Source organism: Lolium perenne, chromosome 2, assembly GCF_019359855.2.
Source record: "Lolium perenne isolate Kyuss_39 chromosome 2, Kyuss_2.0, whole genome shotgun sequence".
NCBI lineage: Eukaryota > Viridiplantae > Streptophyta > Magnoliopsida > Poales > Poaceae > Lolium > Lolium perenne.
In genome coordinates, this window is record NC_067245.2 from 7,089,254 (window position 1) to 7,108,407 (window position 19,154).

Here is a 19,154-nt window from a genome sequence, read left to right on the forward strand (position 1 = left end):
GTTCGCAACAAACCAATCTAGGCGCATCGCCACCCCTTGTTTCGAGGGTTTCTTCCGGGTAAGCGCTATGCTGCCTAGATCGCATCTTGCGATCTATGCAGTATCTTGTTTATTCATTGTTCATGTGTTGCTCGTACTGAAGCCTTTTTGATGGCGAGCAACACCGTTATCATTAGATATGTTTGTAGGATAACGTTGCATAGAAAACAAAAAATTTCCTACCACGAACACGCAATCCAAGCCAAGATGCAATCTAGAAGACAGTAGCAACGAGAGGATTATCGAGTCTCACCCTTGAAGAGATTCCAAAGCCTACAAGATAAGGCTCTTGTTGCTGCGGTAGACGTTCACTTGCCGCTTGCAAAAGCGCGTAGAAGATCTTGATCACGGCGCCACGAACGGGCAGCACCTCCGTACTCGGTCACACGTTCGGTTGTTGATGAAGACGACGTCCACCTCCCGTTCCAGCGGGCATCGGAAGTAGTAGCTCCTCTTGAATCCGACAGCACGACGGCGTGGTGTCGGTGGTGGTGGAGAAATCCGGCGGAGCTTCGCTAAGCGTGCGGGATGTGGTGGAGGAGAGAGAGCCGCTAGGGTTTGGGAGAGGGGGGCGCCGGCCTCAAGGGGTGCGGCCACCTTGGTGGTTGTTGGGGTGGCCGGCCCCCTCCCCTTGGCCCTCATTATATAGGTGGAACACCCAAGAGTTGGTCTATAAGTCTTCGAATAAGACCCCAAACCAAAACCTTCCATAACACATGAAACCTACCCAAGCTAGGACTCCCACTAGAGGTGGGATTCCCACCTTCCACGGGAGGGGGTGGCCGGCCCCCCTTGGGGAGTCCACTTGGGACTCCTCCCCCTTAGGGTTGGCCGGCCATGGGAGGTGGAGTGTAATATCCCAGGTATTGGGGTTACAAAGATAGAGGAAACAGATGTGTGCATTGCATTCATGCATAGAAAATCCGGGGAATTTTCGCGCTTTTGTTTAAAACTGTCAAAGGGATCGAGGTTTCTCTTGCATCGGTGGAATTGAGTTAGTCATCGATGCGAGTGCGACAAATTTCGACATGACCTTTGTGAAGTCATGTGTTTTGGGAGAAACAATTTGAATTAAAAATTAGAATATGAAAGACAAAAGTCAAATAAGAATTTGAATTGGAATTTGAAATCTAAACAAGTATATAAATATAATATGTAAAAGTAAATACATTTGATAATTACAAATGAATAAATGAGTTAAACTTTATTACAAATAACATTATTCAACAAATTACACGTTAGAAAAGAAATATAAAATTACAAAAGAATAAAAGAAAACCCTAAACTAAATCTTCTATTCCTCTTCTTATCCTTTCTTCCTGTAAAACAAACAACAAAGACAAAAGAGAATAGTGTTACGATTAAAATGTCGCCATCATCCATGATGAGGCATTTTAATGTTGGAAACTAGCTAATGGGAGTCAAGAACTAATCTTGATCCCAAATGGTGATTAGAGGGACTGAACATCAATTAGGAGACAGGGTCAGTAATATCATGAGGCAACAAGGACTGCAACATCAGGGATTGAATATCACTTAGGCAACAGTAATTGATCCAGATGACAAGGCAACACTATTTGAGGCAACAAGGCAATCAATTTATCATTTCCCTTTAATCTAGCTAGTGTCTATTAAATGCCTACAAGTTTTCAATTTAAGTAATTCACCATTGACAATAGTTAGTCAAGATGAATCAATAGCCACACATAATAAGTAATAAAACTCACATCTTGTTTCAGCATATAACCATCACAGCCAATCAAAGTAATACAGTTGGCAGTAGCAAAAATAAAGGCCACCTTAGTAGATAAGATCAAACAGGCGTGCCTCACTGACTTGCACTAGGAGGCACACAAATATCTACTTGATCACATGCAATGTACCAGGAACACACAGGCAGCATAGTCACCACATGCAACCTGTGTGCTGTCGACACCACAACATGAGCCCAGCAGTATAAGTAGTATATAAACCCCTCTACCAGGAAGAATTCATAGTACACACACTCATTCAACCGCAACACCTCTTGAGCACACCAGCAGACTCATCTGAAGCTCCTTCACAATATCTCCACTAACCAAACCAACCAAATCATATCAATAGTTCTGTTGATAGCAGTTACCCATTCATCAGCTAGATCATAAAGAAGCAGATCAGGAAGTAAGGAGGAGAAGGCATGCCACCAGAAGCAAAGTATCACAGAAGCTAGAAGAACCAACCAGCTATCAAGCTATAGAGCAACAGGTAGAGACCAACCACTAGCTTAAATATATCACACAATATTTGTTCTTCCATAGACATTTTCGGGGAAATAGAACCATATACACAGTAAAATCATCTAGCTACCCTTCAACTAGGTTTTCACCTAGGAGGATAGAAAGATATATTCCTCTCAGATCTGCATAGAGGTGCTATGCTGAATCATCATAGAGGATAAAATAAGCAACATATATCTATTCTTATTACAAATAGTGCCTCAGCCTTTGCATCATTGGCAAGGCTACAAGATCAAGCCAAATATGTTCTTATCAGTTATAGCTGATCAAAAAGGGAACATCAAGGTCCACCAATAAAATCCAACCATACAAAAATCATCTCTAGTTGATAATCCGCAACTAGATCATATTCAAGAACTCAGGAAAGCATCAGTTTGTGCATTCCAACACAGCTACTGTACAATATCATTTATGCACATGATTTAGTCCTCACCATAAGCAGCCACTGTTAATCAACAATTCAGCATGCTATCGGGAACTACTTAGGGTCCAAGAATTATTCCCATGCCAACCAAGTAGAACCCTATCAGCAAACAAAGGAATTATAAGCATACCAACTCACACAACAAGCCACCAGGCTATAACCATCAAGTAAATTATTGTCTTGTAGCAATTATATTTGCATCTTATATGTTTACATTCATCAATAAGTTACATAGGTGTGTAACTAGAGTTTTAGTATAATAAATATTCTGTTTGGACGGTAGTAGCAAACCAGCAAGCTTTATCTTCCAGGAATGAGCAATCCATCCAAATTCAAGCATTACCCTGTAACATTGCCTAGCTATTGCATTAATACGTTTCAAGCTCAAGTAAACCATGCACCTGTGAAACAAAACTTGCTCCTTACATAATTAAACCCACCAAGAACAGTCAAACTGAATGTTTCAGCAAAGTTAAGGTACCACTAAAATTACATTGAGTGCTCAATCAAATGGAGGCAGGAAATTAAGCATATTCCACATATCAGTGAATTTAGTACTTGACTAGCTCAAGTCACAGAGCACAATAATCATCACATATAATTACTAGGATATGATCAACTGAAAATCAGTATTTAGCTCCACTATAACCCAGATATTTAACACAGGAGCACAAGTTATGAAGCAGTAGTAACTTTGCAGCACATGATTTCCAATTCATGGTCATTGACAGTATAGAGGGGAGAGGGGAGTTAGCTCACATTGCTGCAGTGGAGGAAACGAGATCGTGGACGCCAAGGTTGCGCCTGCGACGCCATCTTGCCAGCGTTGATACGGTGGTCGACACACGATACACCAGCGGCATCACCACCACGGCATCATTGCCGCACCACATCACCAGCACGGCCTCACAATCAGTACACCAGTAACATCACATCGGCATCGCTCCAGCCACCAAACCAAATCCATGGCTAGGGTTAACCAGGGGCGTGGGTGCGAGTGGCGGCGGCACGGTAGAGAGGACAAGGCAGAGGTTGACCTGTGTCGCGTGGACGCGGCAGCGCCGGTGTCGGCCGGCGACCGCCGAAACAGCAGGGGCTAGGGTTAGCCAGAATACGCGCGCGAGCACAGGAACAAGTAAAGGTGAAGGGGAGCCGTGGGAGAGATGGAGGAGTAGCCTCGCCGGTACAGGGCAGCGCCGGAGATACCCGGCAATGGCCGGAATCAGCCGGAGCTAGGCCACGCGGCCGTGTAGTCATGAGAGGGGATCAACACGAGGTCGTCCGAGCGAGGCCTCGAGGACCCAATTGAAAAGATGGAGAGTTAGAGCATGTGGATGCTGAGCCTCGCCGGTGATTGGCGGCACTGCAGGCGGCCGGCGATGGCCGGAGCCGTGAGCAGCGGCGACGGCCGCATCGAGTGCGAGTGCTGAACAGAGGAATCGCGTGCGCGTGTTGTGTTCGTGTACGCAAGTAGGTTTGACCCAACTCGCTGGCCAGCTGTGGCCGACTATGCTAATGGCCGTAGTTGAAGCCAATCACTTAACTATCCCATTAGCTCTACCTAAATTACAACTAGCCCATTAATATGTGTGCGTGTGTGTTATATTGCAAACTAGTGTACTAATACACGTTGTTATATTGCAAACTAGTGTACTAATACACGTACACACATGTGTATAGCACTTATACATACAAGTGCTTAGAAGTAATATATGCGCTTATGTGTGTTTAATATCTATACATTAAATAAAAATCATTTAGGAAAAATAAAGAAAACACTAGAAGTAATTTTCTTTCATCATGTTAACATTAAGATTATCATTTAAACCCTAAATGGTATTAATACTAATTATCATTTTCTTATAAGAAAAATAAGAAAAATGTTAAAACCATTATTGAATTATATTTAAGAGTTGTTTCCTAAATTCAACTTTACTTACCAAGTTGTTCCTTTGACAAGAGGGAAATAAAATGAAAACCTAGTTACCTCATGTATGAAACCCTAACTCTATTTTATGTAAAAAAAAAAACCTAAATTGCTTCTAACCCTAAACCCTAGAAATTATAACATGTGATCATGTTTCTTTCTTTTCAATCATAGAACCATAATAGCAACTAAATTATTGCCATGTCCATATAAAATGTAGGAGCCCTATCACTAAGAATTTAGTATCCCATGTATGCATACCCATCAGACCTAGATGATCAAATAGGGTCAACCAAGTGTAGATCCTAATCCCTATCATCAAAGACATCAACCTTAACTATCCATGCCTAGCATCACACCAATGTGATGAACCCTAATAGATACCATGCCAATATTGTGCATCATATTCCATACACACCAAACCCTACTAGTGTTAGATACTTATGAACCATCCTAATTAGGGACCAACTATTATTTACTCAGTGGATCCAAAAGCAAACCCTAGACAACCTCAACCTTAATTGTAATACTTCTTATTACTTAAGAAGTATGTTCTTCAAAAGTTATTCTTTTGAAGTAAATAATGAGTAGCCATCAAACCAGCTTAATAGAATCTATAAACCCTAGCCAGCCATCACCAATAAGGTATACCAACCATGATATTAACTATTTATAATAAATCACTTAAGATGCTTAGGCTTAACTCAACCCTACAGGTTCTAACTATGGATGAATCCAACATTGTTGGGATCCATCTAATACTTACTCCAGAAACCAATTGGAATCATAGTAAACCATAGAAACCCACAAACCTAATTATCATACTTGTTCTTTATTAAAGAACATGTTCTTCAAAAGTTATTCTTTTGAAGTATATGATAAGTAATCATTAACCATATCATATAGTACCTAAACCAACAATTGTTCTTTACATATTAACATTATGCCAATTACTTTTCCTTGTGTGCTACGTTGATTACTATGCTATAATATACCACTTGTTTATGATTCTAAGGCAACCAAAACCCTAATAAGAACCTTGTTTGTGGAATCACTCTAAAAGTGCAACACACCCTGAACCAATCATTATCACTCACTAATCCTAAATCATCGGGGTTAGATCACGCTTAGAGCGATTGCATCTCATACTTATGCATTATTGCATCCTTGCCAATCTTTTAAACATCGTCCTTACCGGACGATGATGCTATTTCAGAATTTGGAGTTATTGCGTATCGAAGACCTTGCCTGCATAATCTTGCAGTCAAGAAAGGCAAGTTCATCACTTGCTCATGTCATTTGATTATTTCTATCAAATTACTTGCAAAGTACTATGATTATCACTATTGCATAAAAACCAAAAACACTACTTTCATAACTATGAATATGACTATGTGGTGGGCAATGGAACCATGGATTGTGTTGATATGGTGGAGGTTCCATTGCAAGGGTTTATATCCATCTAGGATTAAACAACAAATGTCGCCAGTGATTCTTGTGCCGTAATACCCGTGTTAACCATAAGATCCGGAGTGGGACGGAGTAGTCAAAAGTGTTTCCACCTCTCGTTCATCAACGGATGCGCTTTACCGTAGACACTTGTATCCGCTACCGGCAAGCGGTAGGCTGGGGAAGCCTTAAGTCCCCACGGCACGATCCGTAGACACTTGTCGTTCGAAGAACAAGCGGTAGGTCGGGGAAGCCTTAAGTCCCCACGGTATTGCGGTCTATGATGGGTTGCAGCCACCGGCGTAGGAGTGTATGGTAGAGCCCAAAGATCGTTGTCGTGGTCGGGGTCCACCTTGAAATCTACAGGAACAATGGGACCGACGTGGACCCAGGGTCGGCGCATGCAACAAAGGGTGGGTGTTCGAGGTAGCGGAGGAACATGATTGGCTAGACCTTATACCGGGCCTCACACCAAAGGAAGTGTGGACGAGAACTAGACTCGGTTGGCACCAAGGTTAAGATCTCTTATGGGTAAAGCAACACACCTCTGCAGAGTGTAAAGAATCGTGACCTGTCACTCCCTGTTCCGGGATATGGAACTGCGAACGCGGCCGGAAAGGAGCTCCATGAAGTTCTAGTAAACCGGTGAAGGCTGACGGACATAGTTCTTCTGAATAAAAGCAACCTTTTGAAGAAATGGTTATGAAAACCTGCATTGGTATTAGACTTTCTGGTCTAATGTTGTAGCTAGTGCATTAAACACCTCTTTCCTATAATGAACTTGTTGAGTACGCTCGTACTCATCCCACTCTTAAATCCCCTGCTTAGATATGGAGGCATCGAAGGAGGATCTACAGTGCAACTCGAAGGCCGAGGAATCAACAACTACTTTAAGAGACAAGGAACCTGTCAGAGGAGTCAGATACCACATACAACAAGGAGAAAACCTAGCTTAGCAATAGAAGGGAACTAGCTTCCTAAACCTAGCTCCTAATTAGCTAGAATCTATTCATAGCCCCTATAGCTAGTCAAATACTCTACAAATAGAGTTCGTGATAGGATTAGACTACGAGTCGTTCTTCTGGAGTTTATTTGCAGTTTTACCTCATTGTAAAGTAGGAGGCTGTGATGATCTTATGTAACAGAGTCAATATTGTAATTCTATAGACATGCCTTGGACCCGCATATGTTTCTGTTGTACCACTCTGAGCGATATAATTCTAGTGGAACGGTGTTTCATTGGTGTTATATCAGACTTGCATACTACACCATGCAGTGGTATGCCGGGTCACCACAGTTGGTATCAGAGCAAATGCTTTGACCCTAGGATTAAAACCCTTTAAAGGAGACCTATAGGATTGGTAGTGTCTATAGGAAGTTGTTTTAGATAAACCAAATACTTTTTATGACTTGAGATGGATATTCACTTGAGAATAATCCTGACACACTTGAGTCAACATTTCTTACCTAACTTACCAAGATAAAGTAAAGTTAGTCAGCTAATCCCAAACATGTAGTACACAATTAGGTTCCTAAAAAATAGATGGGTAGATCACAGTTGGTATACAATACATGGTAGTCCAAAGAGAGGATACACCCATAAGGAAGATATCCTATTGGAAGATGTGTACCAACATATGTTTGGTCAAGTAAGAATTATCCAAACCTGTAATAGGAATAATATTAAGTGACAAAGATAAGTAAGATATCCTACTAGAAGGTGTATACCAGATAAGTAATAGGGTAAGTAAAAATTATCTAAATTTGTGAAACAACTGATAGTAAGTAATAAAAACAAGTGATTTGAGGTAGAATAGATCATGATGAGTCAATCATGAGAGATAAGGAAGAGTGATAGGAATAAAATATGCTTACTTACATGATAGATTTACTAATCATATATGATTCACTTGAGAATCGTTATGTGATGGACTAGAATATCATAAATACTTAGGAGGAGTATGATAAGAAGTTAGACGCGAAACAATAGAGTAAGATTGGGTTCCAAAACCATGGGAACTGTGTCAAGTACATCAGAACCCTAGTTATATGGTAAGAACTTATGGAAGTATATGAGCTATATTTCCATAGTTATGTGTTTAAAGTAGCAATGTTAGAACCTAGACATATCATGTGAGATAGTCCTCAATAAAATGAAAGTTAAGTAGTACTTCCAAACAAAACTAGGTTAACCCTAACTATCCTAGACCACTTTGTTTCAAGTTTATCTCATTGCAAATGTGCAATTAAGGTAAAAGTGAAGACAAATAGTAGAATCCCATATATTCGTGCTAAGTATCACGATATAAACCTATCTTATGTGGTGTTATATACTACACATCTCAACCTGATGTTTAGAGATGTCTTACTCAACTAGTATATTCAGGCTTAAGATGATGTGTAGTATAAGCACAAAGCTGAATTTTCTTGGATTTATTTGGATTTTCATTGTTTGACTAGATCCATACATGAACTTTAACTTTGATATGCAAATGCATGTTGCAATATCAAGTTCTTACTTGATGCTATAGATCTAGAGGGTAATAGTATTCGTGTGAGGAAGTGACGAATTCTGAAGATTCTGAAGACAAGATGAAGGTTCATCAGAAAAAGGAAGCAAAATTGTGGGAAGCAACCACAATATTCAGAAGGAAGTACCAATCAAAATTCATGCTTTACCTCAACAGAGGAGTACTTTAGTACATGAGAAGCATGAAGGTAAGAAATCTGGTGATTATGGAGAAGCTCAAGCAGATCCATAGTCAATATAGATGAGGGATGCATGGGAAATCACTTAGGATACTATAATCATAGTGTCAGCTAGTGGTTTTCTTGCACCAATAAACCCTCGAAAAAGGAAGATGACCTATGAAACCATAGCAGATATAAGAAGAACATAGTTGATATCAGAAGACCACAATTGGTATAGGATCAATACTGCGAGATAAAGTAGAAGATGTCCCGACCAGTTGATCAGAACCTATAATAAGATCTAGTTTTAGATAACAAATAGCCATAATTGGTATCAAGTAGTCCATCATTGGATTATTTTTACCAAGAAATTACGAACAAATAAATTTTTGTGAACCAAATAATAGTGACCTATAATCATTTAGTCGAAGGATTCATGTGGGATGTCCACAAATTGAGTGGATGCACCACAGATATTCTTCGTAAAACCTTAGAGGAATATAAATCATAAACTAGACCTAGACCAATATTCTAACCATAAACCCAATGGTTGGAAGAAAAGGAGTTGAAGAACATAAGAACACTCTAAGGGGTAGAGTAAAGATTGAGTTGGAGGTACAAAAACTCAATATTTTGAGCAAGATAGATGATGAAGGTCTGAACTGAGAGGAAGTTCGATCTTATTTTCATAAGATTATTGAACACTACTTTCAAAAGGATGTCAGACCAGAAGCCGAGGTTCATACCTCGAGGAAGTAAGATGTGGACTATAACTTGAGAAAGTGAGTAATATTTACTCAGAAGTACGGAAGCTCAAGTAAGTCAAGCATAAAGAAGTTGGACAAAGAAAATACCGTAGACCAAATACAGCTCAAGATGGTCAAAGAATGAAGAAGATTGAACATACCAATATCAAAGATTAATAGAATGATTCCTTTCATGGAACCTAAATAACCAAAATAGTTATAGGAATCAACTATAAACCATGATTAGATGGACTAAATGAGTCTAATCCATTCTTAGGGAAATAAATCATCACAACCATTTCCATGGTAAGTACCTTACCAAGTACCATTATTGCAGTTTTGGTAGTAAGGGAAAAACAAAGACCTATTTTATCAAATAAGAGAATGTTATCCAATTAGTCCTCAATTAAGACTGTCAGGACAAGAAGAAGTCCCAATCATTGAATATTCAATGAGAAAGGAAACAAGCTTATAGAGTTGGAAGAGATCAAGGAATCAAAGTAAGAACCATGGTTCAGAGATAAACCCTAATGGATTCCAGGAAGAAACTGGACATGGGATATATTCAATTATATCTAGTGAGATCACCAAGGAGTTTGAGAAAAGATGTGGTCTGCACAAGTCTGATCCACACTCCGAAACGTGAGAGAGTTCAAACTTCGAGGACGAAGTTTAGTTTAAGGGGTAGAGACTGTAATATCCCAGGTATTGGGGTTACAAAGATAGAGGAAACAGATGTGTGCATTGCATTCATGCATAGAAAATCCGGGGAATTTTCGCGCTTTTGTTTAAAACTGTCAAAGGGATCGAGGTTTCTCTTGCATCGGTGGAATTGAGTTAGTCATCGATGCGAGTGCGACAAATTTCGACATGACCTTTGTGAAGTCATGTGTTTTGGGAGAAACAATTTGAATTAAAAATTAGAATATGAAAGACAAAAGTCAAATAAGAATTTGAATTGGAATTTGAAATCTAAACAAGTATATAAATATAATATGTAAAAGTAAATACATTTGATAATTACAAATGAATAAATGAGTTAAACTTTATTACAAATAACATTATTCAACAAATTACACGTTAGAAAAGAAATATAAAATTACAAAAGAATAAAAGAAAACCCTAAACTAAATCTTCTATTCCTCTTCTTATCCTTTCTTCCTGTAAAACAAACAACAAAGACAAAAGAGAATAGTGTTACGATTAAAATGTCGCCATCATCCATGATGAGGCATTTTAATGTTGGAAACTAGCTAATGGGAGTCAAGAACTAATCTTGATCCCAAATGGTGATTAGAGGGACTGAACATCAATTAGGAGACAGGGTCAGTAATATCATGAGGCAACAAGGACTGCAACATCAGGGATTGAATATCACTTAGGCAACAGTAATTGATCCAGATGACAAGGCAACACTATTTGAGGCAACAAGGCAATCAATTTATCATTTCCCTTTAATCTAGCTAGTGTCTATTAAATGCCTACAAGTTTTCAATTTAAGTAATTCACCATTGACAATAGTTAGTCAAGATGAATCAATAGCCACACATAATAAGTAATAAAACTCACATCTTGTTTCAGCATATAACCATCACAGCCAATCAAAGTAATACAGTTGGCAGTAGCAAAAATAAAGGCCACCTTAGTAGATAAGATCAAACAGGCGTGCCTCACTGACTTGCACTAGGAGGCACACAAATATCTACTTGATCACATGCAATGTACCAGGAACACACAGGCAGCATAGTCACCACATGCAACCTGTGTGCTGTCGACACCACAACATGAGCCCAGCAGTATAAGTAGTATATAAACCCCTCTACCAGGAAGAATTCATAGTACACACACTCATTCAACCGCAACACCTCTTGAGCACACCAGCAGACTCATCTGAAGCTCCTTCACAATATCTCCACTAACCAAACCAACCAAATCATATCAATAGTTCTGTTGATAGCAGTTACCCATTCATCAGCTAGATCATAAAGAAGCAGATCAGGAAGTAAGGAGGAGAAGGCATGCCACCAGAAGCAAAGTATCACAGAAGCTAGAAGAACCAACCAGCTATCAAGCTATAGAGCAACAGGTAGAGACCAACCACTAGCTTAAATATATCACACAATATTTGTTCTTCCATAGACATTTTCGGGGAAATAGAACCATATACACAGTAAAATCATCTAGCTACCCTTCAACTAGGTTTTCACCTAGGAGGATAGAAAGATATATTCCTCTCAGATCTGCATAGAGGTGCTATGCTGAATCATCATAGAGGATAAAATAAGCAACATATATCTATTCTTATTACAAATAGTGCCTCAGCCTTTGCATCATTGGCAAGGCTACAAGATCAAGCCAAATATGTTCTTATCAGTTATAGCTGATCAAAAAGGGAACATCAAGGTCCACCAATAAAATCCAACCATACAAAAATCATCTCTAGTTGATAATCCGCAACTAGATCATATTCAAGAACTCAGGAAAGCATCAGTTTGTGCATTCCAACACAGCTACTGTACAATATCATTTATGCACATGATTTAGTCCTCACCATAAGCAGCCACTGTTAATCAACAATTCAGCATGCTATCGGAACTACTTAGGGTCCAAGAATTATTCCCATGCCAACCAAGTAGAACCCTATCAGCAAACAAAGGAATTATAAGCATACCAACTCACACAACAAGCCACCAGGCTATAACCATCAAGTAAATTATTGTCTTGTAGCAATTATATTTGCATCTTATATGTTTACATTCATCAATAAGTTACATAGGTGTGTAACTAGAGTTTTAGTATAATAAATATTCTGTTTGGACGGTAGTAGCAAACCAGCAAGCTTTATCTTCCAGGAATGAGCAATCCATCCAAATTCAAGCATTACCCTGTAACATTGCCTAGCTATTGCATTAATACGTTTCAAGCTCAAGTAAACCATGCACCTGTGAAACAAAACTTGCTCCTTACATAATTAAACCCACCAAGAACAGTCAAACTGAATGTTTCAGCAAAGTTAAGGTACCACTAAAATTACATTGAGTGCTCAATCAAATGGAGGCAGGAAATTAAGCATATTCCACATATCAGTGAATTTAGTACTTGACTAGCTCAAGTCACAGAGCACAATAATCATCACATATAATTACTAGGATATGATCAACTGAAAATCAGTATTTAGCTCCACTATAACCCAGATATTTAACACAGGAGCACAAGTTATGAAGCAGTAGTAACTTTGCAGCACATGATTTCCAATTCATGGTCATTGACAGTATAGAGGGAGAGGGGAGTTAGCTCACATTGCTGCAGTGGAGGAAACGAGATCGTGGACGCCAAGGTTGCGCCTGCGACGCCATCTTGCCAGCGTTGATACGGTGGTCGACACACGATACACCAGCGGCATCACCACCACGGCATCATTGCCGCACCACATCACCAGCACGGCCTCACAATCAGTACACCAGTAACATCACATCGGCATCGCTCCAGCCACCAAACCAAATCCATGGCTAGGGTTAACCAGGGGCGTGGGTGCGAGTGGCGGCGGCACGGTAGAGAGGACAAGGCAGAGGTTGACCTGTGTCGCGTGGACGCGGCAGCGCCGGTGTCGGCCGGCGACCGCCGAAACAGCAGGGGCTAGGGTTAGCCAGAATACGCGCGCGAGCACAGGAACAAGTAAAGGTGAAGGGGAGCCGTGGGAGAGATGGAGGAGTAGCCTCGCCGGTACAGGGCAGCGCCGGAGATACCCGGCAATGGCCGGAATCAGCCGGAGCTAGGCCACGCGGCCGTGTAGTCATGAGAGGGGATCAACACGAGGTCGTCCGAGCGAGGCCTCGAGGACCCAATTGAAAAGATGGAGAGTTAGAGCATGTGGATGCTGAGCCTCGCCGGTGATTGGCGGCACTGCAGGCGGCCGGCGATGGCCGGAGCCGTGAGCAGCGGCGACGGCCGCATCGAGTGCGAGTGCTGAACAGAGGAATCGCGTGCGCGTGTTGTGTTCGTGTACGCAAGTAGGTTTGACCCAACTCGCTGGCCAGCTGTGGCCGACTATGCTAATGGCCGTAGTTGAAGCCAATCACTTAACTATCCCATTAGCTCTACCTAAATTACAACTAGCCCATTAATATGTGTGCGTGTGTGTTATATTGCAAACTAGTGTACTAATACACGTTGTTATATTGCAAACTAGTGTACTAATACACGTACACACATGTGTATAGCACTTATACATACAAGTGCTTAGAAGTAATATATGCGCTTATGTGTGTTTAATATCTATACATTAAATAAAAATCATTTAGGAAAAATAAAGAAAACACTAGAAGTAATTTTCTTTCATCATGTTAACATTAAGATTATCATTTAAACCCTAAATGGTATTAATACTAATTATCATTTTCTTATAAGAAAAATAAGAAAAATGTTAAAACCATTATTGAATTATATTTAAGAGTTGTTTCCTAAATTCAACTTTACTTACCAAGTTGTTCCTTTGACAAGAGGGAAATAAAATGAAAACCTAGTTACCTCATGTATGAAACCCTAACTCTATTTTATGTAAAAAAAAAAACCTAAATTGCTTCTAACCCTAAACCCTAGAAATTATAACATGTGATCATGTTTCTTTCTTTTCAATCATAGAACCATAATAGCAACTAAATTATTGCCATGTCCATATAAAATGTAGGAGCCCTATCACTAAGAATTTAGTATCCCATGTATGCATACCCATCAGACCTAGATGATCAAATAGGGTCAACCAAGTGTAGATCCTAATCCCTATCATCAAAGACATCAACCTTAACTATCCATGCCTAGCATCACACCAATGTGATGAACCCTAATAGAAACCATGCCAATATTGTGCATCATATTCCATACACACCAAACCCTACTAGTGTTAGATACTTATGAACCATCCTAATTAGGGACCAACTATTATTTACTCAGTGGATCCAAAAGCAAACCCTAGACAACCTCAACCTTAATTGTAATACTTCTTATTACTTAAGAAGTATGTTCTTCAAAAGTTATTCTTTTGAAGTAAATAATGAGTAGCCATCAAACCAGCTTAATAGAATCTATAAACCCTAGCCAGCCATCACCAATAAGGTATACCAACCATGATATTAACTATTTATAATAAATCACTTAAGATGCTTAGGCTTAACTCAACCCTACAGGTTCTAACTATGGATGAATCCAACATTGTTGGGATCCATCTAATACTTACTCCAGAAACCAATTGGAATCATAGTAAACCATAGAAACCCACAAACCTAATTATCATACTTGTTCTTTATTAAAGAACATGTTCTTCAAAAGTTATTCTTTTGAAGTATATGATAAGTAATCATTAACCATATCATATAGTACCTAAACCAACAATTGTTCTTTACATATTAACATTATGCCAATTACTTTTCCTTGTGTGCTACGTTGATTACTATGCTATAATATACCACTTGTTTATGATTCTAAGGCAACCAAAACCCTAATAAGAACCTTGTTTGTGGAATCACTCTAAAAGTGCAACACACCCTGAACCAATCATTATCACTCACTAATCCTAAATCATCGGGGTTAGATCACGCTTAGAGCGATTGCATCTCATACTTATGCATTATTGCATCCTTGCCAATCTTTTAAACATCGTCCTTACCGGACGATGATGCTATTTCAGAATTTGGAGTTATTGCGTATCGAAGACCTTGCCTGCATAATCTTGCAGTCAAGAAAGGCAAGTTCATCACTTGCTCATGTCATTTGATTATTTCTATCAAATTACTTGCAAAGTACTATGATTATCACTATTGCATAAAAACCAAAAACACTACTTTCATAACTATGAATATGACTATGTGGTGGGCAATGGAACCATGGATTGTGTTGATATGGTGGAGGTTCCATTGCAAGGGTTTATATCCATCTAGGATTAAACAACAAATGTCGCCAGTGATTCTTGTGCCGTAATACCCGTGTTAACCATAAGATCCGGAGTGGGACGGAGTAGTCAAAAGTGTTTCCACCTCTCGTTCATCAACGGATGCGCTTTACCGTAGACACTTGTATCTGTCGGCGGCAAGCGGTAGGCTGGGGAAGCCTTAAGTCCCCACGGCACAGTCCGTAGACACTTGTCGTTCGAAGAACAAGCGGTAGGCTGGGGAAGCCTTAAGTCCCCACGGTATTGCGGTCTATGATGGGTTGCAGCCACCGGCGTAGGAGTGTATGGTAGAGCCCAGCACTGTTGTCGTGGTCGGGGTCCACCTTGAAATCTACAGGAATAATGGGACCGACGTGGACCCAGGGTCGGCGCATGCAACAAAGGGTGGGTGTTCGAGGTAGCGGAGGAACATGATTGGCTAGACCTTATACCGGGCCTCACACCAAAGGAAGTGTGGACGAGAACTAGACTCGGTTGGCACCAAGGTTAAGATCTCTTATGGGTAAAGCAACACACCTCTGCAGAGTGTAAAGAATCGTGACCTGTCACTCCCTGTTCCGGGATATGGAACTGCGAACGCGGCCGGAAAGGAGCTCCATGAAGTTCTAGTAAACCGGTGAAGGCTGACGGACATAGTTCTTCTGAATAAAAGCAACCTTTTGAAGAAATGGTTATGAAAACCTGCATTGGTATTAGACTTTCTGGTCTAATGTTGTAGCTAGTGCATTAAACACCTCTTTCCTATAATGAACTTGTTGAGTACGCTCGTACTCATCCCACTCTTAAATCCCCTGCTTAGATATGGAGGCATCGAAGGAGGATCTACAGTGCAACTCGAAGGCCGAGGAATCAACAACTACTTTAAGAGACAAGGAACCTGTCAGAGGAGTCAGATACCACATACAACAAGGAGAAAACCTAGCTTAGCAATAGAAGGGAACTAGCTTCCTAAACCTAGCTCCTAATTAGCTAGAATCTATTCATAGCCCCTATAGCTAGTCAAATACTCTACAAATAGAGTTCGTGATAGGATTAGACTACGAGTCGTTCTTCTGGAGTTTATTTGCAGTTTTACCTCATTGTAAAGTAGGAGGCTGTGATGATCTTATGTAACAGAGTCAATATTGTAATTCTATAGACATGCCTTGGACCCGCATATGTTTCTGTTGTACCACTCTGAGCGATATAATTCTAGTGGAACGGTGTTTCATTGGTGTTATATCAGACTTGCATACTACACCATGCAGTGGTATGCCGGGTCACCACATGGAGTCCCACCGGGACTCCGCCTTCCTTAGTGGTTTCTTCCGGACTTTTCTAGAACCTTCTAGAACCTTCCATAGAACCTTCCGGATCATTTCAAATCTTATAAAATGACTTCCTATATATGAATCTTATTCTCCGGACCAATCCGGGACTCCTCGTGATGTCCGGGATCTCATCCGGGACTCCGAACAAATATTTGAACTCCATTCCATATTCAAGTTCTACCATTTCAACATCCAACTTTAAGTGTGTCACCCTACGGTTCGCGAACTATGCGGACATGGTTGAGTACTCACTCCGACCAATAACCAATAGCGGGATCCGGAGATCCATAATGGCTCCCACATATTCAACGATGACTTTAGTGAACGAATGAACCATTCACATACGATACCAATTCCCTTTGTCACGCGATATTTTACTTGTCCGAGGTTTGATCATCGGTATCACTCTATACCTTGTTCAACCTCGTCTCATGACAAGTACTCTTTACTCGTATCGTGGTATGTGGTCTCTTACGAACTTATTCATATGCTTGCAAGACATTAGACGACATTCCACCGAGAGGGCCCAGAGTATATCTATCCGTCATCGGGATGGACAAATCCCACTGTTGATCCATATGCCTCAACTCATACTTTCCGGATACTTAATCCCACCTTTATAACCACCCATTTACGCAGTGGCGTTTGGTGTAATCGAAGTACCTTTCCGGTATAAGTGATTTACATGATCTCATGGTCATAAGGACTAGGTAACTATGTATCGAAAGCTAATAGCAAATAACTTAACGACGTGATCTTATGCTACGCTTAATTGGGTGTGTCCATTACATCATTCATACAATTATGTAACCTTGTTATTAATAACATCCAATGTTCATGATTATGAAACTAATCATCCATTAATCAACAAGCTAGTTAAGAGGCATACTAGGGACTCTTTGTTGTTTACATATCACACATGTACTAATGTTTCGGTTAATACAATTATAGTATGGTATATAAACATTTATCATAAACATAAAGATATATAATAATAACCACTTTATTATTGCCTCTAGGGCATATCTCCTTCAGTCTCCCACTTGCACTAGAGTCAATAATCTAGATTACATTGTAATATACCTAACACCCATGGCATTCTGGTGTTGGTCATGCTTTGCCCTAGGGAGAGCTTTAGTCATCGGATCTGCTACATTCAGATCAGTGTGTACTTTGCAAATCTTTACTTCTCCATCTTCGATGTACTCGCGAATCGGGTGGTAACGCAGCTTGATATGCTTCAGCCTCTTGTGTGACCTTGGCTCTTGTGCATTGGCGATGGCACCCATGTTATCACAGTAAATGATTAATGGGTCCAATGCACTAGGAACCACACCGAGCTCTACAATGAACCTCTTCATCCATACCGCTTCTGATGAAGCCTCTGAAGCCGCTATGTACTCTGATTCTGTTGAAGACTTCGCCACCGTGCACTGCTTCGAGCTTGCCCAGCTTACTGCAGCACCATTCAATATAAACACGTACCCGTGACCGTGACTTAGAGTCATCAGGATCAGTGTTCCAACTTGCATCGGTGTAACCATTTACAATGAGCTCTTGGTCACCTCCATAACAAAGAAACATATCCTTAGTTCTTTTCAAGTACTTTAGGATATTCTTGACCGCTGTCCAGTGTTCCATTCCTGGATCACTTTGATATCTGCTAGTCAAACTAACAGCATGTGCTATATCCGGTCTAGTACATAGCATGGCATACATGATAGATCTTACTGCCGAGGCATAGGGGATATTACTCATCCTTTCTCTTTCTTATGCCGTAGCCGGTCCTTGAGTCTTACTCAATACCTTGCCTGGTAACATAGGTAAGAACCCTTTCTTACTTTCGTCCATTCTAAACTTCTTTAGAATCTTGTCCAGATATGTACTCTGTGATAGCCCTATTAGGCGTCTTGATCTATCTCTATAAATCTTGATGCCTAATATATACGATGCTTCACCAAGGTCTTTCATTGAAAAACTATTATTCAAATAACCTTTTACACTGCTTAATAGTTCTATATCATTCCCAATCAATAATATGTCATCTACATATAATATCAGGATTGCTACAGAGCTCCCACTCACTTTCTTGTAAATACAGGCCTCTCCATGACACTATATAAACCCGAAGTCTTTGATCACCTTATCAAAGCATCGGTTCCAACTTCTTGATGCTTGCTTCAGTCCATAGATTGAACGCTGAAGTTTGCATACTTTGTCAGCATTTTTAGGATCGACAAAACCTTTGGGTTGTACCATATACAACTCTTCCTCAATGTCTCCATTAAGGAACGCCGTTTTGACATCCATCTACCAAATCTCATAATCGAAAAATGCAGCTATTGCTA

At 40.2% G+C, this 19,154-nt stretch overlaps 4 long non-coding RNA genes across 4 annotated transcripts; 2 read left to right on the top strand and 2 right to left on the bottom strand.

Annotated features, from left to right (window-relative positions):
- Nucleotides 1-1,138: 1,138 nt before the first annotated feature.
- LOC139830090 (uncharacterized) lies at nt 1,139-5,876 on the bottom strand. Its single transcript, XR_011751281.1, has 2 exons — nt 3,499-5,876; nt 1,139-2,838 (listed from the first exon to the last, which is right to left on the bottom strand). It is a non-coding gene; the product is annotated as an uncharacterized lncRNA (long non-coding RNA).
- On the top strand, nt 2,056-7,318 carry LOC127331028 (uncharacterized). The gene is made up of 2 exons (XR_007869539.1): nt 2,056-2,283; nt 6,944-7,318. It is a non-coding gene; the product is annotated as an uncharacterized lncRNA (long non-coding RNA).
- A 3,175-nt stretch (nt 7,319-10,493) lies between these two features.
- Nucleotides 10,494-14,240, bottom strand: LOC127331027 (uncharacterized). The gene is made up of 2 exons (XR_007869536.2): nt 12,852-14,240; nt 10,494-12,192 (listed from the first exon to the last, which is right to left on the bottom strand). It is a non-coding gene; the product is annotated as an uncharacterized lncRNA (long non-coding RNA).
- On the top strand, nt 11,411-16,670 carry LOC127331029 (uncharacterized). Its single transcript, XR_007869540.1, has 2 exons — nt 11,411-11,638; nt 16,296-16,670. It is a non-coding gene; the product is annotated as an uncharacterized lncRNA (long non-coding RNA).
- The last annotated feature ends 2,484 nt before the right edge of the window (nt 16,671-19,154 follow it).